At 36.6% G+C, this 26215-nt stretch overlaps 1 protein-coding gene and 1 long non-coding RNA gene across 3 annotated transcripts in view; one reads left to right on the top strand and one right to left on the bottom strand.

Moving 5' to 3' along the window:
- Window positions 1-26215, top strand: part of LOC126372337 (apolipoprotein D-like) — a 466981-nt gene that overhangs the window by 164708 nt on the left and 276058 nt on the right. The gene's annotated exons all lie outside the window — the stretch shown is intronic.
- Window positions 18498-20148, bottom strand: LOC126372763 (uncharacterized). Its single transcript, XR_007567215.1, has 3 exons — window positions 19867-20148; window positions 19228-19454; window positions 18498-18530 (listed from the first exon to the last, which is right to left on the bottom strand). It is a non-coding gene; the product is annotated as an uncharacterized LOC126372763 (long non-coding RNA).

Below are 26215 nucleotides of genomic sequence, written 5' to 3'. Positions count from 1 at the left end.
GAAGCTGTGAACATTATTTTACGGGGAGTTATTTAATTATATATGTTGAGGGGATTAGACTATAATGGGATGTTTAGAAGTCCTCATCTCTTGTTTAATTTCAGTACCTACTTATAATTATTATTATTGTATGTCTTTTTCATATCTCGGGCCTATGGAGGCCTGGACTTTTGGAAGGCGTGCGTGGGGCCGAAGCCAACACGTAGAGGCCCCTTAAGACAGTTTAATCTAAATGTGGTGTGGTTTATTATTTTATTATTTTTTTGTTATTATGTCGTTGTGCAATAAAGTATTATTGATTGATTGAATTATGTACTAACCACAGATTTCGTCGCACCCTAAGTAAGAAACTGTCTGTAAGTATGTCTGTTTAGGATCCCTGGTGACAATTTACCAGGACTATACAACCACTAGCTTTTACCCGCGACTTCGTCCGCGTGGCGTGTTATAAAAGAGAGATCTTTGTGTGTGTGGGAGTGCATGTCAAATTTCAAGCATGTAACTTATGCAGTTTAGATTTTTTCATACAAATGTTTTTTCCCGCTAACTCCCGTTACCGTGAGAATTTCGGGAATTCCTTTCTTGCACCTCTACGGTATCTAAGCTAAGTGCCTACGTTTAGCCGTTTAGGCTGTGCGTTGATATGTCAGTCAGTGAGTCAGTCAGTTTCTTCTTTTATATATTTAGATATACCATTACGAACAGATTAGAAGCGAATAACACATTTAAAAAAATACGTAGCTTTTTGTAGATTCAAAGGACAAGACGATTACTACCCAATGGCTACTCATCGAAATAAACTCGCATCATAATCGCATAATAATTCCCAATTGCAAAACTAGAACGAACCCGTCGACTCAATTACGATTCGGTGTAACTCGACGTAGGTACGTACTCGCTCACAAATTAAGCTGTTAAAATTATACAGAGTGAAACATGACATGCTCTCAGCGGCTCAACTGAAACTATTTAACGAGTGATTTAAGTTTCAGAATAGGGACGTGATTATGAATAAATTACTTTTAGTTTCGCTTTACTTATTCAGAAGTGAACTGCGCTGTTTCAAATTTTAAAGTAATAATTAGTTTATAGAATTTATGCATCGTACAAAATGCTTTTGAGCTTATGAATGTGTCTGCAATATGCCAGTAATACACACAATAACTAAATTTAGTGACGGCTTCCGTGGTCCAGTGGTTGACCGTTGGGCTCACGATCCGGAGGTCCCGGGTTCGAATCCCGCTGGGAACATATCACAAAAAATCATTTTGCGATCCCTAGTTTGGTTAGAACATTACAGGCTGATCACCTGATTGTCCGATATCGAATCATCTTACGATCACTTTTAACCGTTGGTTCCGGTTACTACTTACTGATGTAAGTACGTAAGTGACATACATGAGTCATGTCAGGGGCCTATGGCGGCTCAATAATGACCCTGACACCAGGGTTAATGAGGTTGGTAATCCACTTCACAACCCACACGATAGAAGAAGACTTAATTTATTCGACTAACTTCGTTTTAAGGATTTTATTGTTATAGGACTCATCCTTATTTAGGGAAACTCACAAAGTTTATTAAGTCGAAGTGGTCAGACTCGAATAGGATTAGAGCCCGCAGCTCTTGTAGATTTGTTTTGTACAAAACGACACCACCATGATGTTCTAATACAAGTATAACGGCCTCCGTGGTCCAGTGGTTGAGCGTTGGGCTCACGATCCGGAGGTCCCGGGTTCGAATCCCGGCGGAGACATATCACAAGAAATCACTTTGTGATCTTTAATTTGGTTAGGACATTACAGGCTGATCACCTGATTGTCCGATAGTAAGATGATCCGTGCTTCGGAGGGCATGTTAAGCCGTTAGTTCCGGTTACTACTTACTGATGTAAGTGATTAATCGTTACATGATATATGTCAGGGGCCTTTGGCGGCTCAATAGTAACCCTGGGTTGGTGTGATTGGTAATCCACCTCACAACCCACGCGATAGAAGAAGAAAAAGATGAATACAGGTATGAGAATAATAGAAATACTTAAGGTTTTTTTTTTAGTCAGTCACAACTTTTTTAGATCCTTCGCGTCAGTTTTAAATAAACACGATCCTCATTCAAACACTACTGTAGATTATTTTCCTCAACAGAACTTAACAAATTGTCAGAGAGAGTTCATTAAGGGAACGACTAAATAAAACGCAAGCGGAATTGCTGGCAGGCGACAAAATATTAAAAAAGTAGATTTATACCCTGAAATACGATGTGACAGCAAAAAGGGTCCGCCGAGCGGAAAATTTGAAGAAAACTTCCGAAGGAAATGCTCCATAAGGTCTCATATATGTTTTGTTACAAATATTACGGGAGGATTGTATGTTAGTAGGAAATAGAAAGAAAGAAAGAAGCGTTTATTATATAGAGACACCACAGTAACAATTATAAAACAAAATACGGAATAAAACCTACACAACAGAGTACAAATAAATAGACAGTAAACATTAGGCAAATTAGATAATTTGCATAAGGTAGATAACTAGAGATTGTGAAGTGAAATGAGTCGACGATTCATTTATTACTTGAAGTAGGTAGAATTAGAGAATGAATGGATAAACACTTTATTGCACACACAAACACAGAACAGAGAAACAAGGAAAAACTAAGAACCCGTAAGCCCGTCGCGGTATGAACCCGTTATTATGTGCTTTAATTAAGGAAAAACTAACAACTAAAAGTGGGCAAACACGGCCTTATCCAAATAAAAAAACTTTCAAATGAACACACTAGTTATTAACGATCTCCGTGGTCCAGTGGTTTAGCATTGGGCTCACGATCCGGAGGTCCCGGTTACCACTTACTGATGCAAGTAAGTAGTCGTTACATGAGCCATGTCAGGAGCCTTTGGCCCTCAATAGTAACCCTGACACCAGGGTTGATGAGGTTGGTACTCCACCTCACAATCCACACGTAGACTAGTTATTCGCCTGATTAATTCTTCTTTGTCACGGACATAAGACAAAGGAAACAATTTTAAAACTCTGAAATCCTCAATCCGAACGTTTCTCTTCAAATTGCAGTAATTGCTTTAAACCCTACAAACCTAGCAGATATTTCTAGACAAGAGAAGACAGGACATAGACCATCGGGTATGTTGACAGGTTCTAATAGTTATAATCCCAGCTCAGCGGATTGAACAAGAAACATATTGGAAAAGTATAGGGTAACTTTTGTGGTATTAATTTGTTTGGTTTTTCCTATGTTGTGTTTTGGGTCACTGTTTTGATAGTATTCATAAATTCTTAAGTACCTAGTGACTGTTATCTAACGCAAATAACATAGGTACTTATCCACCAAACATAAGTCACATCAAAAATAATAGGTTTTTGGGCAGATAATACGCGAAATATAAAAAAAAAAAATAGTAAAATATTTAAAAATGCGCATTGAAATGTGGTGTGGTAATGTCAAATGACAACGTTTTTTGGGCCATTTCATTATTCCGGATTTTTCATACTTAGTTACAGATTTTCTGATTATCATCTTCTCTTTGGGTGGTATTAATAAACTAATCTCAGTTGAGACTGCCCTCAAGATCGTGCTCAAGTCCCTGTTTTTATATAAGAACTGTCACATGACCTTGAGGGCGGTCTCAAAGCTGAGATTAGTTTATTAATACCACCCTAAGGGTAGTCTCCGTTGAGACTGTCCTCAAGATCATGCTCAAGTCCCTGTTTTAATATAAGAACTGTCACATGACCTTGAGGGCGGTCACAAAGCTGAGATTAGTTTATTAATACCACCCTAAGGGTGGTCTCCGTTGAGACTGTCCTCAAGATCATGCTCAAGTCCCTGTTTTAATATAAGAACTGTCACATGATCTTGAGGGCAGTCTCAAAGCTGAGATTACTTTATTAATACCACCTTTAATGACGATACATAGGTCGAAAGAATTTTGCATGGACAGGAGGAGGACTCGGTGGTGTAATGGTTAACACGCTCGTCCCGGCTTGACAAAATCTGTTTTTTTTTTTTATTCACGGGGATTTTTAATTATTTAAATTTTCTCTTTGTGAATTTCCTTAAGCACGAGTATGTGCCATAGAAATATCTACCTATTTAATTTGTATTAGGACTGTGAATTAAATCTTCTCGGATTTTTTCTATCGCAACCTAACCGATTTATTAAACCATCATTATAGATCCCTTCCCTGCTATTAGGCGAGGGATTTCGTCTAGTGACGGTTCCCCCAAATCGTTTAACGTGAGGTTACGGGAGATTTTTCCCTCAGGCTGAGCATTAAAGGTGCATTTTGATACTAATTGAATAGGGGGAGAATTGATTAGCCTTATTTTGTATAAAAATTGTTATTTTCCTAAGAAAATTTCTATTTTGGTCGACCCACGGTATAATGTCAACTTACCGTAATATAATCCAGTAGGTATTTTTCGAAAATAAGATTTTATATTTGTCTGGGAAGATAAATAGTAGAACGCAAACTGTTTAATTTTATTCGGTCCAACATAAAAGAAAAAAAAACTAGTTTTTATTTAGAAATACGTACAGATAAAAATTATGATGTCTATTTATTTATTTAGTTACATTTCGGAAAACCAACAGCTACTTTAAACATTATAAAAATACATGCGTAAGATACAGAAGAGCCAATTACAGGTTTCCACATATAGACGTAGTATAAATCGGTCTGACAGCATTAACTATAATAACACTATACTAAATCAGAATCAGAATCATTTATTCAACGTAATTATCATGGATAAACTTGTTGAAGGTCAATGTAACATTTTGAATTTACGTCATTTCGCAAGGTGTTATGGCTGAGGAGAAGAAATGACAAGAAACTGCAACAGCAACACATCTTTTAAATCAATGAGGGTACATTACAAGTTATTTAATAACTAGAGGAACACATTTAATACCAGACATGTTTATCATTTAGGTAATCATTAATCTTATAATAAGCTTTTTTACATAAAGTAAGCTCCACGTCAGCTTTAAATTTATTCTCTGACAAATTTAAAATATTATCTGGTATTTTATTGTAAAAACGTATACACAACCCCAAAAAAGATGAATTTAATTTACTTAATCTAGAATTTTGAACAACAATTTTATTTTTATTCCTTGTATTGTAATTGGAGATGTCCTTAGAAAAGGTTCAATACGATCTACTCTGAACCGGCGTGCGTGTATGAAGCGATTGATGAATGTGGAGGAAGCAAGAGAAGTGTGTCAGGATCGAAGCAAATGGAATTCTATAGTCTCTGCTTACCCCGGTGGGAAATAGGCGTGAGTTTATGTATGTATGTATGTATGTATGTTGTATTGTAAGTATGCCTTTCACAGTTTCTCGGAAGGAGAGATACATTTTTACGCACATACATAATGTTTTCATAAATACAAATAAGGTAGACAAGCGTACTAGCATACACTAAACTCGCGTAGTCACACATTCATATTCCTACCTAATGACACACACCCTTCACTCTAATACTTAGATGTAAGTTTAATTTTAACTTTCCTTTGGCAAACTATGCGCCAACATCACATGTACCCGTTTTTAACGGTTTCCCAAGATACAGGCTCCCCCTAGTTTGGGAACCTCTGTTCATCTGGATATATTTTTAATAAAAGAACCCATCCTACTTTATGTGCCTCATTGTCTTTGTGTTTTTTGGTAATAAAAACATTTTTATTTTTTATTTTATTTTTTAAGCGTAAACACTAAACTTATCAAAAAAACATACATACATAAACTCACGCCTTTATCTCACCTTGGTAAGCAGAGACTATGGCATTCCATTTGCTTCGAACCTGACACACTTTTCTTGCTTCCCCCACATTCACCAAACGTTTCATACGTGCACTGTAGTTCAGAGTATATTGTACTAACTTTTTCTAAAGACATCTCTAATTTGGTGATTGTACAATGTACATCCTTCTAGATCGTATATCGTCGGTGGGTAGGTATATTTAGAAATGTAGGCCATAAAATCGTTTTTTTACGCTAATATAAAACTAACTAAATTAAACTAACATTGTTTCTGTACAGCTAATATATGACGGCTAATATATCAGACGTCAAAAACTACCAAAATAAATTAGCTCGCCGGCCAAACTGGCTGATATTTAGTAAAAACGCTATTAATTTGCATAATTAATCCAAACGGAGGCGCCGCGGGACACGTCGTAAGCGGATTACTGTACCAAATTGAATTCAGGCATGTATGTATCGTGTTTAGGACTGACATAAACGAAAAATAAGGTGTTTACAAAATCGCTTGAAAAAACCCTTGCTTCTATAATACATCTAGCTTATTATTTATTCGTAGACCTCTAGGTTCTTTTTTCGAAAAACAAAATTTAAAAATACGACTAAAAGGGTGATTCAATTCAAAAGTAAAAAGGTGTGGTATTTATTCGTAGACCTCTAGGTTCTTTTTTCGAAAAACAAAATTTAAAAATACGACTAAAAGGGTGATTCAATTCAAAAGTAAAAAGGTGTGGTATTTATTCGTAGACCTCTAGGTTCTTTTTTCGAAAAACAAAATTTAAAAATACGACTAAAAAGGTGATTCAATTCAAAAGCAAAAAGGTGAGGTAAATCTAGCTACGAATTGGGTCGAGATATACTTTTCTATTGTGGTATTATTCTTTATTCAACTGTAGTTTGTCATTGTTGATGACCTGTGGATCCCAGCCTTCTGTGCTAGAGATATGGACCCTTCCAATTACAAAAATCCCAAGCTACTTTCCGTCATCCGCACCTCTTTGAACCTCCGCCAATCCGCAGTCTAATTTGGCCGCATACAAAGCTCTTCACAGCAGCGGAGGTGCGATGAGATTTGCCTGGTAAATTGGAGGCCAGGCTCACCCTGGTAATCGGCTTATGACCGGTACAGACTCAATGCTCAGCACAATACTTCCCCCGGGCGGTCGACAATGTAAGTCGCTGAATACTTTTGACCCTTCTGCCATTTTCATAACGTTCACAAAAGTAGCTTCTCTAAAAGAAGTATCAAAATGACTCTATCCCGAGAATATTGTAGAATCATCAACAGCCCATTAACGTCCCCACTGCTGGGGCACGGGCCTTCCCTATGGATGGATAGGGAGATCGGGCCTTAAACCATCACGCGGGCCCAGTGCGGATTCATGGTTATTAACGACTGCTAATGCAGCCGGGACCGACGGCTTAACGTGCCTTCCGAAGCACGGAGGAGCTCGAGATGAAAACTTTTTTTTTGTGGTCACCCATCCTATGACCGGCCTTTGCGAAAGTTGCTTAACTTCAACAATCTCAGACCGAGCGCGTTTACCGATGCGCCACCGAACTCCTTTATTTATTGTAGAATATAAGAGCGTATTATTTCTCACTGCTGGGCACAGTCCTCCCAGAAATGTTTCTTCTCTAAAAGTAGTATCAAAATAGTATTCTCGTAGAATTTAAACAGTCTATTACTTCTTACAGCTCTGCTTTTAATCTATCGGAGATGGTATAAAGCATCCTCCTAGCCTGCCAGGTTGCAGTGGACCAGCGTGGTGCAAAATCGCAGACTTGTCTAACCAGTATTGGCCTACTGCTGGGCAAAGGCTCTTCATCCTTTTACCCTTCACGGTTTGAGGCAATCTGTCCTGTAGGCTTCCAAATCTTCACGCCATCTTATAGTATCATATGTTCGGAAAATTCCACTTGATATGAACTCAGAATCATGTTCTGAATCATTCCCTTCAGTATTCGTTACGATATCAATAACACTGTGTATAGAGAATGTATACGGTCACGAGCATTAATATGTATACACTTTGGTACCATGTCACATTAACTTTTTTGACAAATTGAACTGTAAGTCTTACTAAATGTCAAATATGTTAGTGCGACAGAGTCCTAAAGTGGGTACATTATATTGCTCATGACTTCACATACTATTAGCATAAGGCCTGCTTTTTGTTAACCTATAGTTTTACAATAATTACATTTGGTTTGAATTGATTTGATTTGACTTTGACGTCAAAAAAATATCATTTAGTTTCATTAAAATCCGTCGAGTATTTTCGTGGCGTGACTATTACGAAACTAGTTTATCTTTACTCACCGTTATTCAATAACACTGAAGGCGTCCAATTTGGAAATATCTTATATAAGTTTGTTCTTGTCCAGCTGCTGCTTTAACTATGTAGATACCCAAAGATCACAAACCTGAAGTTTATTGTTTTTGTATCGTCTCGCTGCGCCGCCGCCGGTCCTTCAATCCCCTTACCTGAAACTAAAGTAAACGTTGACCACGTCTAAGCATATTTTACGAAAACAAATGCAAATTCTTGGCAAATGTGCTATCAGACGACGTATAAACAGCTAAGCCATTTTCAACCAGACATTCTGTGAGTAGAAACACACTTAGCGCAGCTTCGGTAGCTGAAAAATTATAGAAAAAAATATGCGTATGGAAAAAATATAGGATACCGGCATTTGGTGAGCTTCAATGCTGAACTAGGGACAAATATTCTTCTATCGTCTTCTCCAACGAAACCTCGATTTCTTTTAATGAATTTCCGGGTAAAAATTAATACCACAATTTTTTATCTGGATTGAAATTAGCTTGTCAAAAACCACATCTGAATGGAAATTTTCAAAAACGCGATTATTTTGTTTTAATACACTCACTGTGTATGAACCACATATGAGTCAAAATATTTGAAACCCATACGTGCGTGCCGCATATGTGGGGCACATTTTTTCTTGCCATAGTGTGTCTTTGTACATAAATTCCAATATGTTTATCGGATTGCTTCTATGCTGTTCTGGAAGCAAATAAAAAACATAGAACACGTTCAGCTGTTTGTCTTCCCGGGCATGTCGTAAAAACCGACAGATGGATTGTATCCTCTAACAGGATGGACTAATGTTATGGGCAGTAGGCTGACCCCTGATCACCATAAGGTTTATCATATCCAGCCTACGACATCGTATCAACAGTGGCTGCAAGTTGTCTTTGATTACTTGTGGCTCTGCCCACCCCATTAGGGATTACGGGCGTGAGTTTATGTATGTATGTATGTTTATCGAAAAATAACTTTACGCGTGAGGGGTTGATATCTAATTTTTAGTTACACAGTGAACGTGTTAACTATAAAGCGACTGACTTGATTCGTGTCGCTTCGACCGAAAATACGCTCAGCATTAATAAGTCAAACGCGTAACATCAGCGTAGTATATCTACAAAAACCGCCTCAAACCAGACATTCCGTAAAGGAAACTGACCCGTCATAACAAAGAAGCCTCTAATAAAATATTCCGCGAAGTGCATTAGACGCTATTTCCCTAATAACAAGCAATGGTAAATATTTGATCAAACAAACCGACCAACCGTCCCAAGACTAACTGGCTATTCGTCCATTAGAGCTATTAATAGTCTCTAGTTGTCTTCATTAAGGTGGTAGACATGCAAAAGACCTTTAAGCTGTTGTAAATTAAAGGTGGAATTGAAGTTGTAATGATAAGCAATCAATCAAAAATGGATACTTAGCTTGTAAAACTTTAAGGCAAGTAGGCAAGTAGGCAGAGACATGGGTTCTCATCGCGAACATTAGGAAACATTGTTCAAAAAAATTTCAATAGATGACGCTAATAGTACCGATAAAGAATTAAAGTTTCTTTAAAAGCCAATAATCGATAAATAGGCACTAAAATTATGTTTTATAATTTAAAAGTTATACTCCAACCAAAAGTTAATCAAAGATATTGGCATTTAATGGAGATTTTTATATTTTTAAATTTAGTGGTTACTCTAGCGGATTTACGTCGGAACTACGTCGAGTATGGAGCTTGTTGAGGGGTTGAACGGTCTCGTTTTTATCAACGCCATCTATAATTGTGTGTAAGAAGCTCGCTTAAAGTTGCGCCATCTATCGTTAATTATTGCAACATCGATCTAGCTTTGCCACAGATAATAAAATATTACGTTTTTAAAAGTTTGTGTTTATTTGCAAAATACATTTTTATTGAATTTATTAAATGTTAGTTGTAATTCCGTTGTAATAATTATGGGAGATACAATATCAAATTTTAAAAATAATATAACCACCTATAGATATCATTAGAAACTAAATTTGAGAACAAAAAAACGCAACTTTCAAATAACGTAGGTAGGTTAGTACCTACCTACCTATGTTTGAAAATGTTTGTTTTCGTTCGTTTGAATTCCGAGTCGAACGCGCCTTCTACGTTTTGTGTATTGTGATTTACAAACTGACCCTGGACTGAAATCGGACTTTGATTTGGCTTCATGAAACCTGCTTTCACGTAGCGACACAGGAACAGTGGTTATAGACAATTGTTCTTATTACAATTGTACAAATTCTTCGGAACAGAAGTCAATGTTCCGTTTTCCGTGGAATGACGTCAACCGCCTAAAAGTATGGCTTGAGAATTGCGGTAAGTAGTTAAATGTTTACTTTTATTTATTTTTAATATTAAACTGCAAAAAGTTATCAAACAAACAATTTGAAAGAATCAATGACAATCAAGACTGGAATAAAATAAAAAGAAATACCTACTTAACATGGTGGTAAAGTTATTGCCACTCCCCCTATTTGCTAGACTATTATTTTGACAATCGGTTTATCATTTGTCACCATTTAGTTTACCATAATTAATGTAATACTTAAAATCAAGCTGAGATCAACAGTTTAGAGCAGTAGAACAGGTTTTTCTGTCTGAAGAACATAATATAATTAGGTATTGTGCTCAATGTCAATTTGGAATTATTAAATTAACTTTTGTACAATTGGGTAATATAGCATGGCATATAGATATACTAATCAAACTTGAAAATCTTAATTAGTGATTTTTAACATATTCTTACTGGGAACTACTAAAGCACTGGAATAGTCAAAAACTTGTAAAATACCTACTATATGCCAATACTGTATGCGATGCATTTATATTTCCAAGTGAACTGTGGAATAAAAGGGACAAAAGTTAAAAAAGTTAATCAAGTACATAATTATTTCTGAATTTTGGACTGTTTTATTGAACAGTTTATAGACCAGGGCGGTTAAAATACCCACATTGAAGCAATTCATCTATGTAAGCAATATTGCAGTTTCACATTTGTGCATATAAAAGTAAGTGTGCGATGCAAACAAATGTCAAATAGCAATATTGCTTTCTTAGATGAATTGCTTTGATGTAGCCATTTTGACCCCCCAGATATCTACTTACACATTTACTTTTAATTTAAGTTGAAAATAAATAAAAATAAAACATTAATTTATTTCTTCTTATACAGTCTTAATAGGTACCTAAGATAAATTACTATCTACCAAACCTACAGTTTTATACCAATTTCACACATCGGGACTGTGTACAGAAGCCAGGAACCCAAATGAGGTATACCTAGTATCTTGGTCTCGCTCACGCCTGACCACCTTTCAGCAGGTACCAATCTATACATACATTATGTATAGGTAGGTACCTACAAGAACTTAATAAGACATGTCAAAAGTTGCTGTTTTAGTGGATTCTGCCTCTGTGTATTATTGATTAGAACATTAGGCTTATGATCTGGAGGTCCGGATACTGTTCCTGATATTATCAAAATTACTTTGTGAGATTATTCATCACAAATCAAATATTTTTAATGATCACAAACAGTTAGAACATACAAAAACTTATGCAACATACCTACTACAGTACAAATGGGAGGCCTGTTTAAGCAATTTCTTCCAGGCAACCACTACCAAGATCCAACCATTAATCTTTGTTTAGTTATGACATTGCGGACTAAGTCACTTATTTGTCCGAAAAAGTAAGAGTAAGCTTTGCTTCAGAAATTATATAGTTGGTCCGGGCTACCACCAAAATGATTACCTCCTGTTATTTGAGGGTAGAGGGTAGAGACGATCCAGCAGTGGAACATCTATAGGCTATTTATGTTTTATTGAACATTATATTCTTTTCTTGTAGGTAATATGAACATTGCCCACTTGCCTGCAGAAAATTTGCGGTCAAGGTATTTATGCATTGACCATTTCAATATCAAGTATGTACGAAATGAGACTGGTCATAGAAAAAGACTCCAGAGAAGTGCAGTTCCAGAACCATATCAGACTCAAGACCTTCAAAATCGCTCAAGCACTTCCTCACCAGGTAAGCACAATTAATTTGTCAAGTTATTACCTACAATTGGGTAGGTAGGTACTTACCTACCACCGAATTAATACAAATACAATTAAATTTTTATTGTAGTTTAGGTACCTACCTATTGCTTGAATATCTACATAATATTGGGTTTTAGTATAGTGATAGTGAGTTATTACGTGAATGATACCTACCGACCTTGAGTTTTTTGAAATGTTAGGTACCTAGCTAATTACAACTTACCTACCTACTTAGATGTAGACAAGTTAATGTAGGTACCTACCTACCTAGTTAAATGTTTAAAGTAGGGGATAGGTTGTTTGTATGAAGTGTCCGGGCTGTGATGATAGTTAGGTTCGATAGGTGCCTATAGACGTCTCGATTCCGAACCATTTTCAGTAACTAAACTATAATAAAGCCGTATTAACATAAATTGTAGGGTTTAAAATAATTAAAGACGTAAAATAATTATGAAAGCAGAAATTTACGACTTTATTGTACCTATACCAAGATACCTACCTAATATCTATAATACCTACTTAATACCCTAATAGGTAAGTTAGGTAGCTATAGGTAGAAAAATTAGCTTTTCGCTTTCAACTTTACGCAGACGGCGATTGTCGTAGATGCGTAGGTAATGTAACCTACCATAACGTAACCATTTGTTTAAGTCTGAAGAGGTAACAAACATATAGGCAGATTTACCTACATACCTACTACGCATCGCATCGCATCGGACCGGACTAGTGATGGGCAGGGAAAGAAAAAATTGGGTGGGAAAGAAAAAATATCGGGAAAATATGGGAAAATAAAATAAAAACCCGAAAAATTCCCGAATTATGGGAAAATATTTTTTATTTCATTATGTTTAATCTTATTATTATTTGTATGTCGTTTCCATGTCTCGGGTCGGGTTTGTCATGGAGTCCCGGACTTTAGGAAGGCGTGCGTGGGGCCGAAGCCAACACGTAGAGGCCCCTTAAGACAATTTACTCTAAATGTGTTGTGACACCAACCGGCGATTATCCCTGTATGCACTATGGGAGTGCACCCAAAGACAATCCCTGGTTCGTGTAGGACTATTGCAGATTATGGGAACAAAAGGAACTGGGCTATTGGGTTGGGGGTTAGTGAACCGGGATACTGGGGCTATGGGGGACTATGGCGCCTGCTCGACCAATGTTAATAACAGAGATACATTGGGCAGGCGGTGACTCGTCCGTCACTCACTGGTTGGGCCACCTATCTAGCCGACGCGACTGGACGGCAAGCCAGCAACATGGTTGTGAGCATCTCAGGGTGTCAAGAGGTGTACACCGCTTTCTGCGAGGCGGTTTACCCGCCTTACCAACTCGCGACTTATGCATCTTTCACTTCCACCCTGCGAGCGTATAGCTCTAACGCCCCACTCTGGCTGGCCAATGAAGGCAAGCCAGAGGTGAGAGTCCTGCGGCCCCCGCTAAGGTCCACTCCGGCCAGCCAGTACTGTCACCATCTTTGTTGCTCTTCTTTAGACTCTCTCTAGTAGTGCAATGTCCTTCCGATAGTAAAGTCTCCATATTTGAAACCCATGTTCTAACAGCGGTCTGACGTAAGTAAGTTTTGTAAAGCCTAAGAAACAATTCCGTATCTATATGATAAAAAGCTTTTCTAATTATGTATAAGAGGGAGTTATCCTTCTTAGTGATTCCAATAATGTGTTCGTCCCACGTTATGCCAAGGTCCTGTTGTTTATTGACACACTCGAGAGGTTTTGAGTCAATGGTGTAACTCACCGTGGGGTGGTTACTGCCAACATGTAACACAGTGCATTTGTCTACGTTTAATGTGATTAGCCAATCTCGGGTCCAAGCAATTACTCTATCAAGATCATCTTGGATTATATTATGGCTAATAAGTGGATTCCCCGTTATTTTCGTGTCATCTGCAAAGAGTGATATATCAGACATGATACCATGTTTAAGATCTGTAAGGTAGATACTGAATAAAATAGATCCTAACACCGATCCCTGCGGCACACCGCTGAGGACTTTTCTGGGAACAGAGTATGATTCTCCGATGCGCACAGACAATGTGCGATTTGACAGGAAGTCTTTAATCCACTTCACGACATTGCCTCTGATTCCAAAGGGCTCTAATTTAGCAATCAATCGTGTGACAGGAACTCGATCAAAAGCTTTTTCATAGTCCAAGTAAATAATATCTGTAGGTATTCGTGCCTCCCAATTTCTTGCACAAAACCATTATTGCTCCTCGATGATGACATTCTCTCGTGCCAAAAGCATTCTATATATCCTATAATATATAGATATCTTTGCATGGAATTATTAAAATCGAACATTCCATTCAAAATATATAACAAAGGAGATCATCGGCTTTCCATACTTTGGCCGGCCCAAATTTGAAAGTGCCGGTCAGAGAAAAGAAATGTGTCAAACCTTTCAAGTAGATTGTTCTGAACATTTTTTACTATGACACCAGACGTGTATGACCATTAGTTTGGCTTTAATTGGATTTTAAAAATATCGATTTTTCATACATTTTGTAAAAAATAATATTATGTCCGTTGGGAAAAAGAGGTATACAAGCGTATTACAAAGGACCGTTAGAACATTTACTAGTATGGCGCCAAACTTCTATGACCATTATTTTGACTTTTATTGGACTTTCAGTTTTGGTTAATATGTTAAAATGCAGGCCATCGAAAAAAATACGTCGAATCTGTCTAATAGTTGCTTCTCAATATTTTTTAATAACACCAAACATCTATGACCATTATTTTGACTTTTATTGGAATTTACGTTTTAGTTCAAATGTGAAAAATGCCGACCAGCAAAAATATCATCAAAAATATCATCAGCGCCAAACTTGTATGACCATTAGTTTGGCTTTTAGTGTATTTTAAAAATCTTGAGTTCTTATTTATTTTGTATGAAAATAAAGTGCTTTGGATAAAAAATGCGGTGCGGCGGATTACAAAGGACCTTTAGAACATTTAATAATCTGGCGCAAAACATTTTTGACCGTTATCTTGACTTTTTATTCGTCTCTCTTTCCGTTTTGGTTCAAATGGGAAAATGTCAGCCAGCGAAACAAAATATGTCAAATCTTTTGGTAAACGACTTGAAACGTATTTTTACTATACTACCAAATGTCGACTTTGGCTTTTATTGGACTTTTTAAAAAAACTTTTTTTTATACATTTTAACAATGACAACAAGCAGAGCTTTCCCAATGACTAGTTATTAGTCAGATAAATACTTTGTGTTTTTGTTTTGTGTGTTGTTAGGTGAACTTCTATATTAATAATATCTGATTTTAGATATGACGTTGGCTGTAGTTTTTGCATTCGACTCAACGTTATGGCCTAAGTTTAGGTTGAATTATGGTGTTGATTCACCTTGACCGTAAATGGTTACCACCCTCCAAAGATAAGTTTGCCATCTAGTGACGAAACTCGTATTTTGGCATGACGTCTGAAGTATCTGTTAGGGAAAACAGGAGTCGGGTAGTTGTACTTTGCAAGTATGCCTATCACAATGTCCTGGTGCTACTCGGCCGATAACATAGTACCTCTATCACCCCACTGTTTATTCCTTGTATACACTTTTTTTTTTAAAAGTAGCTTCTTAAGCGTGTATCACCATCAGGTAAGGTAGTGGTCAAACGCAAACCTATTTTTCAAAAGACGACCACCATATTACGCCTTTAGCAAGATAGTTCCATTATCACTAGATAAAACTTTTTTTTTATTTTTGAAAAATCGAATTAAGTTCAAAATATTGGTCATAGTCGTTTAATGCCATAGTAATAAACATTCTGACGATCCTTTAAATTACGCGCCTGTTGTATACGTATTTTATTTTTATACAAAATGAATCAAAAATCAAGTTTTTTTTTAATCCAACAAAAGCCAAACTAATTAATGGTCATACACGTTTTTGACATAGTGAATAATGTGTACAGGTATCTTCTCGATAGCTTTGACATGTGTTTTTTGCTGACCGGCACTTTTCACACAGAAACAATAACGTAAAGTCCAACAAAAGTCAAAATAATGGTCATAGACGTTTGGTGCTCTAATAATAAATGGTCAAATGGATAAGTTCTAACGGGATATACAAATATTGTTTCATGGCCGGCACTTCACATTTTCACCAAAAATGTATGAAAAATACAGTTTTTTAAAATTGAATAAAACCGAAGATATTGACCCTACACCTTTTGTGCCATAGTAATAAATGATCATACGGATAAGATCTAACGGAATATAGCAAAATTATTTTTTGCCCGGCAATTTGACTTCTGGGCCGAAATCCGATGATCTCCTTTAAGTTTTTTAAGAGTTCATACGACACTACGACAGAAAATAAATTAGGCATAAGTAGGCATACATTATATTTAAATGGTCTTTGTTGGAAATCCTTACTTTTAATACAAATATATGCGATAAAAAATATTTTCCCTTGAAATGGGAATTTTTCGGGTTTTTTCCCTCAGAATTGGGAAAATTCCCAAAACGCGGGAATTTTCCGGGTAAGAACCCAACACTAGACCGGACCTATCATTTGCGTTAGCGCGACTCAGCCAGTAGGTAGGTACCTGCCTACCTACAATCGTAATAACACGTGACCTCGCGCAACGCAACAAGCCAGAATGGATCTTATCTTTATAATGACATAAAGTCTATAGTTGCTCGACACACGTAATTGAGACGTAGTTGTTTACAATCTTGTACAAAACAGTGCACCGCGCTTACAGGGCTTATAGGTATATATTATAGCGGTTATTAAACTACCCAAACGCGATGCGTCGAGATTACTCGAGATCGCGGGCTCAGGCATCGGGATCGGGCAGTGTTATAATAAATAGTTCATTGGTGGGCGACCCACGATTTCGTCATACATTTTATAGGTAGTGTATATCTGTCATTATTATTTTTTTATTCTATCTGTCATTATAATAATATCATAAAACAAAGCTCCCACGCCATTCGCTCGTCTGTTTGTTGGCGGCTAACTCAAAAGAAAAAAAATAATAATGACAGATATAACTTAAAATAAAGTTAGATGTGTTTACAGGAATTAGCACCAATGTCATGACTTATAGGAAGTGTTATATATTTTTTTCTTTGAGCTTCTATATTTGCAACTTTTTACCACGCACTTCGCATGTTGCCAGTTCGGCGCCTAATCGCGCACCGCGGAGAAATACTGTCTGTCACTCAAGTCGCTATATTAACAGTAACTTTGCGTCCCACTTTTTGAGCGCTGATGTTCAATCTATGTCCGAAAAAAATCAAGACTAGTGGGAGCTTTCATCGAAAAAGCTGCCTAATGGTTTTGAGATATAACAAAACAATTTATTGTGGAATTTTATAAGTACCTACCTATGTCTATCTTTTAGGAATCACTTATCATACACATTTTATTTAATATTTATAAAATGGCTACGTTAATACGTTAGTTACCTACCTACTTTAATGAATGTTATAATTGCCCTTTTCTTCCTTTATGTTAGGTATGTTACCTCCAACAACTTTGCTTTACATTCACCTTTTGGGGCCTTTGGCGACTCAATCATAACCCTGACACTAGGGTTGATTAGGCTGGTATTCCACCCACGACAAGAAAATAAGATTCACGACATTATTTAATACATACTATTTTTCTTTTTAGGTTCATCAGGTACTTTTAAAGTACTGACACCGAAAAAGGTGTACAAAAATAAACGGCTTCGCGACTGCGAACTTGAAGAGCTCGTGGAGCCGCCAGCAGTAGCATACCAGTGTAACACGCCGAAGAGAAGACGGTTGTCAATTACTGAAGACACGCCAAAATGCAAAGTATTAAAAAAGAAATTAGTATTGTATCTAACAAAAACAAAATGTAATACCTTTTGAATTAAAGAAGTAGTTTAATTGAATATTTATTGTATTTTCATTCTAGTCATTAAAAAAATCCAACTTCATTAAATTTGTTAATTTTAATAATCAAGTAGGTATCTTAATTATCATAAACTAATACTATTTGTATATAAATTGTAATGAACAATTAATTATTTATAGTTACTTTAAATGATACCTATCTATATAATGGAAAGGGGATAGTAAAATAAAAAAGACACATTTCTATTGTTTAGTTATTTATTCAAAACCATACAAAAACTCAGTTGAATCAGAAAGGCTGGATCAGTGTTTTTCCCAGGAAAACCTAGGTAACTATTTGGTACTCAACTAAAACTCATTTAAACAGGCACATTATTGCCAGATTCACATTCGGCTGTTTGCACATCCTTTCCTTTACTACTTGAGCCACATTATCTTTCCACTTATTTTATATTATCTTCACTCAACCAGGGTACTCGCTACATTATGTTACCTACAAATGAAAATATAATAGTTATTAAAAGAGCACATTAATTTTGTTCGGCAATGATATTCAGAACAAAACATTTCTACCACCCATCAGGTATTATAGGCATTAGTTTATCTATGTATCACAGATAATATAATAACATAAGCAAGATCTTGCATCCCATTGAGGTAGTCAAAAGTAACATTCATCACAAGATGAACTAAGCACACGCACCTCACAAGCTTTCTGTTAGGCTAACGATAGGCCGTATCGCTACCTATAATGGTCGAGCCAACTGTGCTAGGTGTGAACTGTTTAAAATAAATTAATGCAAGTCCGGTACCAGGGTTTGAACTGGTGTTCATCGTTTGAGATGCAAACAAGTGTACCATTATGACCTATTTTATATTAGAGTAATAGTGACTGTATAATAATAGTAGGTATATTGCAATGTATATACACCTTGTGTGCCAAAACTCTGCTCTGTCCGCCCTGAGAAGGAGACTTAAGGAGAGTAAGTGTGAGTTAATACTCTCTTATACCAATGAGTAGATTGGTGGAATGGAGTAGTAATAGTAGGTTCTATTTTTTACATTTAGACACATGGATGACCTATTACTCATGTAATCCGATGAGTTTGAAATTTATCTACTTTATTGAACATTCAGATATTCGGGCTCAAAGAAATGGGTTAATGGGATAATAATTTAAGCATACATACCTGGCATAGTGCGATTCTCATTTATGCAGAACAGAAGTCAAGATTAAGTTTTCACTATAATACCTACAACTCCAAAGAAAATATTTTTCTTTGAAAAGTAGTGTGGCTTTCATGAGGTAGACTTTTATCATATTCATCACTTGGTCATGGTCAGAAAATTGTTGATATGTGGTTCTAATAGCCTTTTCATGTCATTCTTCACAATGGTTATCATCGTCTTTAGAGATCTGAAATAAGTTACAGGCTTAAATTCACAACACGCTCACTACCTAACTAGACTTATTTAACTTTTTTAAACAAACAGTATATTATGATTTGTACCATAGATAGGTGACAGCTACACAAAAAAAGTATCTACTACATACATACTTATACTCACGCCTGTAATCCCGATTAGGCTGGGCAGAGCCACGAGTAAGCAGAGACCAATTTGGAAGCACTTTATACAAAGTCCTCATGTGCTTAACCGGTGGTCCAATGTAATGATTCATCATGCTAGAAAAGACTTGTCTTTTATAAAGGTTCTCCTCAGTCGGTTTTACGAAACGCCCGGAATGATAAGGGACGATTGCGTTCTAGGTAGGACCTTAGCTATGTTTTTAATTATCTTCCAGTTTTAGTAACTAATTAGATACTTACAGGAGTTGGAGATATATTTTTGCCAATACAAAATGAAGACCACCAAACATCAGAAATAATCGTATGTCAACTAACAACTGTCACCTTGACAATGTCACAGATCATTGTCACAGATTATAATACTAACATGTCAACGTTGAGAAAAAAAAATCCGTTTGCGCCATCTATTATCTTAATTTTACTCTAACTCTAAGTAATAATTATATTGTGCTTGCAAGAACTTGCACTCAGTAAGCTGAAATTTCACTAGATGTCGCTCGATTCGTTCGATCCCATCAATAAATGACCACTAGATGCCGCTAAAAAAAGGGCGTTTTAGCGGCATCTAGTGGTCATTTATTAGAACTAAAAATAGCCCGAAGAATTGCCCGAGTTAGAACGGCACAGTTTTGTTGTATGACGTGAGGCATCTGTACGTTAGTATTATATGATCTGTGGCAGAGATAAGTAGGCATGTTATTTGAAATATTGATCTTACTATCAGAATAGAAATAATATATTTATTGAGAGTACCAACTGGGCATCAGTTGGTAGAACACTTGCCTCTCAATTTGAGGTCGTAGGTTCGAATCCAGCATAGGCCTAAACCAATGATAGTTGACTTTTGTTTTCGAATTCATGTTTGGATCATAAATGATTATCACGTGCTCAGCGGTAAAGGAAAACATCGTGAGGAAATCCACATTCCAGACCTAACCTGTATTGGGCTGGATTTCCCTTCGCTTCTGTAAAAAACTGGACCTGTCAAATCTTCAGGTAAGGTAAGCGGACCCTGTAAAAGACGGTATATAGCTTGGGAGATGATGAGAAATACATTTATTATGGAAAAAATATGTTTATTTCTATGAAACACAATTTTGTTATTTTCGTGATTGAAGCTTTCTTTTAAGCATACACATATCTAATAATGTAATACATATAATATTTAATATTCTGTCTAGAATATAAAGAAACTTCTCCGATGGATAGTTTTTCAGCAACATATCAATTAATGATCGAAGTAAATGGAATTCTATAGTCTGTGTTTACCCCTATGGCAATCATAATCATTTGTTTGCCATTGAGAAAGGTACATTACATTGTTGGTCGTCATTTAAATTAGTTCAGTGTTAGATGGGTGTTGTTAAATAGCCGTGAGTTTATGTAAGTGGTATCTGTAACCCAGTCACACTAATGTTATGACATTTAGTGAGGCCTAACAGATTAATTTGTCAAAAAAAGATAATGTGACATGGTATCAAAGAGTGTAAGAAAACCGAATAAAAACCAATTGTTTCCAATTAAATTGCTAATACCATAATTGTTTTTAAAGTCTTCCTTCTTTCTACCTTCGTCCACGGTAATCCCAGTAATTAAACGGATAAACTCATTTTGTTTTTCTACCCTGGTTCGGTAATGGCACTTTGGGAGTCGATATCTGTCTTTAACGGAGATAAGGGTTTACCCTAGTAGGGTAGGCTGATTAGGTAGATAATTGTTTTTCGAATTAAAAGAAACGACATCTTTTTAAGCTTACCCAAACGGTTAAGTTAGATAAATTACTTTTTATTTTGTTTGGAGGATTTTCGCTAATTGAATTTTTATTTTAAACTAAGTAGGTATCATGCGAAATGTGGACGGATGGATGGATAGTAAAGTGATCTTATAAGATTTCCGTTTTTCTTTTTGAATTTCGGAACCCTAAATGCAACTCCGCCGAGTCAACTGAGGTACCCCATTTTAGTACAATGTAGCGACAGCTAGGCTATGGCATTTGCCGAGTTGCAGCCGTTTCGACATTATTAATAATTCAATTGTTAATTATTGAAACACCGTGCTGCGTTCTAAGACTCAAATTGCGGATGTCGTCCACGCAGGCGCCAAGTTGAAGTGGGATTGGGCAGGTCACGTCTGTCGGATGCCTAACGACCTGTGGGCTAAGATCACCACAGAATGGTCTCCGAATAGAGACAGACGCAGGCGCGGCAGACCGAGGCGGAGATGGCGCGACGACTTGGATGCTTTCCTGGAAGGCTGGCCGGAGGAAGCACTGGAGAGAGAGTCCTGGAAGAAATGGAGGGAGGCCTTTGCCCAGCAGTGGGACACCTTAGGCTAGATAAGATAAGATAAGAATTATTACCACTAAACAATATTGCTGATTCCAGTACACACCATTTAATTTTATTTTAAGTTATACCTGTCATTTTCTTATCCGCCGAAAAGGAAAGGGACGGGTAATCGACAGGCATAAAATATAATAATATGTCAATTTTAGGCAAAATTTAAAAAACCTTCCAAAAAATTTATGTTTGCTAACAACCGGACAGAATTAAGTTGACAGTCCACGTCAAATGTTGCATATCAGCGAGATGACTTTTTATTCGCTCGGGTTATTCATTCATTTTAAAATTAACAATTGTCAATCATCCTTCCCTTTCCTTTTCGGCGAATAAGGGTACTTAAAATAAAATTAGGTGGCGTCTGCAAATTCCAATTCAAAAATATCTTTATTGAGTTGGCAACATAGTTACACTTTGAATCATCAATTTTTACATAACGAACGTCTCATACGCCTAAAACTACTGCAGCTTCTCACAACCTGTATAGCAGGGGAAAAGAAGCTGCAAGAAAAACCTCGGCACAGGGCCCTAGACGTTCTTTAAAAAAAAACATTCTTTCGGTATCATTATTATGTAATTCCGGAATAAATAGTTTCTTTCTTTCATTCTGTCGTTTCTAATCGACAGCATACGTAATTGGGTTACATCATACATCACTAATTAATAAGTATGCAACTGAATAATACAGCACTCCACTTGCTCCCACTATTATTTTAATGTTATAATGCTAATTACATTTGGAACTAAATTAACAGCACCGAATGCGTGTTGCTTAATTAGACATCTCATAACATGTATTTTGTATTTCAGTCTGTAATTACAACCTGAAGCTTCAGGGGAAAATATATCTTATACAGATAGTATAAAGTAAGTTTTAGTCTGAAAGAGTTGGTATGTGAGTTTGTTTTAAAATAATTCGTTGGCGGACTTTATTTGAGCCTGTTTTTGATATCATTGAATCATGAATTTAAATTAGTCGCCAAAATCTCGATTTGGATGTGTGGAAAATTTTTGAAATAGTTTATTAGTTTGTTGAATAATTTTGTTTTATGTAAGTAGACCGTGTCAAATTGTTACATAAACATTGTTATTATAATTAAGTACCTACTTACACTCTAATGTTAGATTAAAATAAAATCAAATACACTTTATTGTACAGAACTTATTTTTTAACAACCTGGCATGACACATGAATACAGTACAATTTGGGCAGCTTTATTGCTCTAATGTAATTTCTTCCAGGCAACCACTTCCAGGAAACAAACATTAACTAAAGTTGGATGCGAGATGGTACAACAAGAAATAAATAAAAGAAAATTGAAGAAAATGTATTTACTCTTACACGTACGTATGCTGTTGCTATTAACTTTTGTTTCAATAGGCTAGTTCCCAGCTAGTCAAATCAGTTATTTTTGCATAAACGTCAAAACACAAAATTACTATGGAATTTGTTTGAAAAAGCATACTGTGACGTCATAGAAAAACGAGGTGAAATGTCTGACTTATTATTATTTTTTTCTTGAATAAAATTAATACATTTCTTAAATAGAAAAAGAAAATGTTTTTCGTTAGTTTTAGATGTGTCTTTATTTAGTAATCAGTATTTTATAATTTATTTTGAACCTAAATTGTGGTTATATTTCTTAGTGTGGTTTGACTTTATAAAAGAAGTGTCTGGCTTAAAAAAAAGAGAATGTCTTTCCTTACTTTTAGATCTGTCTTTATTTTATAATTAGAATTTCATAATTTATCTCTAACCTAGTACACGACCCTATTGTTATGGGCGATAGTCTGTTCCCTCACCGTAAAGTTCATGTCCAAGTCGTCTTTGATTACTTGTAGCTCTGCCCACCCCTTTAGTGATTACGGGCGTGAGTTTTTGTATCTGTCTGGTATTAAACAGTATAGTACTTTTATGCCTACGTCGTAGAGACGGGTAAGTATCTGATAATTGATCAAGAGATCAGACCCTCTCAATCTGCCATCAGAATCCAGCAGATTATCGAACCTCGATCCTCAACAGCTCAGTCGGACGTAATGAAGAGAGCCATTTCGCATCGATACATTCAGTACACGACATATACCAACAGTCTGATAGCTAACGAAGACTTTCGCATTCATAAGAGAAAGTAAGCAGTTTATTCAAAAATAATTTAATTTTGTTTTTAAGACCGTAACTCACAGATACGCCAAGGTCACGTTAATGTATGACAGGTAGCTTGGCGCACTAGGCAACTTGGCGACGTTTTGCCATCTTGGCAATGCTTTGGCGACGAAGCCAAATCGATATAAATTGTTTGACGACGTTGTCGGCGACGTGGCGTACAAAAGGTTTCCACTACAAATCCATCCTAAAGCTGCTGTCCAACATACGTAATCTACTTTCTTAGATGGAGGCATATAATTAGCTTGTAATTTGCCAAATTATTTTTGTTAATGTGGGACTTTCTAATCGACGTTCCCCAAACACACGATAGATGGCGTTGTTCACTTTGATCGTGATAATTACCTATTGTCTTATTGCTTGGGTACATAATTATTCCAAAATGTATTGTTATGGCAGAAGCATACATAAAACTAATTGTTTCTTGATATTTGTCTCACATTATGTATAGAGTGATGTTACCACCTATATTGCTTCTCCTTATTCTGATCAGAATAATAATGGGTAGAAGTCGTAATTGTACCTTGGTGTAACGAAAATTCATTTACACCCAAAAACAAAGATAAAAGATGCATGTGTCTGTTATCCATGAAATTAAAACTTAACAACGCCATCTATCGTGTTTTTGGGTAATGCCGATTGAAAAGTCTCCCATTACAGCCGTGCATCCGCTCCAAAAGTGAAGCTAAAACTTTTAAGACAAATTGAAAATTCGGTAAATATTTAGATGGGGAAATGGGTAGGTAAAATTCCAAAGATTGAAAATTTCAGTTGGCACATTGCTGTTTATTTATACTACATACTAGACGAGTAGCCCAATCGAATATTACCGAATATAGCCAAGTGGTTTAAGAGCGCCAACCAGATGCTAGCGACAGGCGGGGCGACATGGCAACGCGATTGAGCCTGGCCAAGTTGAAAAAGTGTTCCTCATTATACAGTCGCTAACGGATTGTCCTTGTTACAAGGTGCTTACTTCATTCGGACGGGTTCTTATGTTAGCGATTTAATAAATAAGAACATTCGCCACTTGACTAGGCTAGTTTCACGGAAAATTAGTCCCCCCCCCTACCGCTGTCATCCAGAATTTTTAAACTAGCTAAGTTCAATGAGTATTACAATTTTCCTGTAGTTAGGAACACCAGGAAAACTGTTCTAAAAAAATTCAATAGATGGCGCTCACAATATTCGATCCCATCAAAATTTATGTTTACGCGCTAGTGGGTGCTAGCGGCATCTAGTGGTCATTATGAGAACACAAAATAACCCGACGAAAAGCCCGACTAAAGCCAGACGGAAGGTAAAGTTGTACAACGTGATCTGCACGTTAGTCTTATATAATCTGTGCTACATAATATGTAAAGGTGATATGTCAATCCCATTATTACTGTCACCGTCAGTTGTCATAATCAAAGATGAGCGAGTATTCGTTACCTACGAACCAATAGGATCGCTTCATGGGAGAGTGGTTTGGATAAGGAAGCGTTGTTATTGGTTCTTAACAACCACATTCCGCGTTACGCAATCTCGGAAATCTTAGGTGGAAAAGTAACCTAAGGCGATTCTACACTGCCCCGCATGATGCAGCGTAGCGCGTGGATGCGTGTTCTTCCGTTGCTTGTAAGTATCTCCGTTTGTATAGAAAACACGCACGGTTTAACACACAGAAAATGCATCCACGCGCGTTCATGCGGGGCAGTGTGCGAATCGCCTAAGGCTGTATCATCATCATTGGCCTTATACGTCTGTTTCAGACGATTTATCACGTCATTGCCTCGAAGAAATGCACTTTCTGTCATGGCTGTGCAAGCCAATCCTAGAGCGGCAAACTCTACCGCACACTCTGCAGAAGTCTCCAACTGGTGGATTGTTGTCGTTTTGATGGCGTTTCATTCTCCTGCTCGCCAGTGTGTCAAACCAGGTGTGGTCATGAGTATCGCGTCCATCGAGCACACGCTTCTTCCACAGGTCTCGATCATCGGCGAGCTCCTCCCATGCCTCGTAGTAAATTCCAAATGAGCTCATGTCTCTTTAAGCTTTAGGCTGTATAATATTATGTAATTTTGAATTTCTCGCTCCTCGACCG

The sequence above is a fragment of the Pectinophora gossypiella genome, chromosome 2 (genome assembly GCF_024362695.1).
Source record: "Pectinophora gossypiella chromosome 2, ilPecGoss1.1, whole genome shotgun sequence".
Lineage (NCBI taxonomy): Eukaryota > Metazoa > Arthropoda > Insecta > Lepidoptera > Gelechiidae > Pectinophora > Pectinophora gossypiella.
The sequence above is the reverse complement of the archived record's forward strand: the minus strand, read 5'-3'. Positions and strand labels throughout refer to the sequence as shown.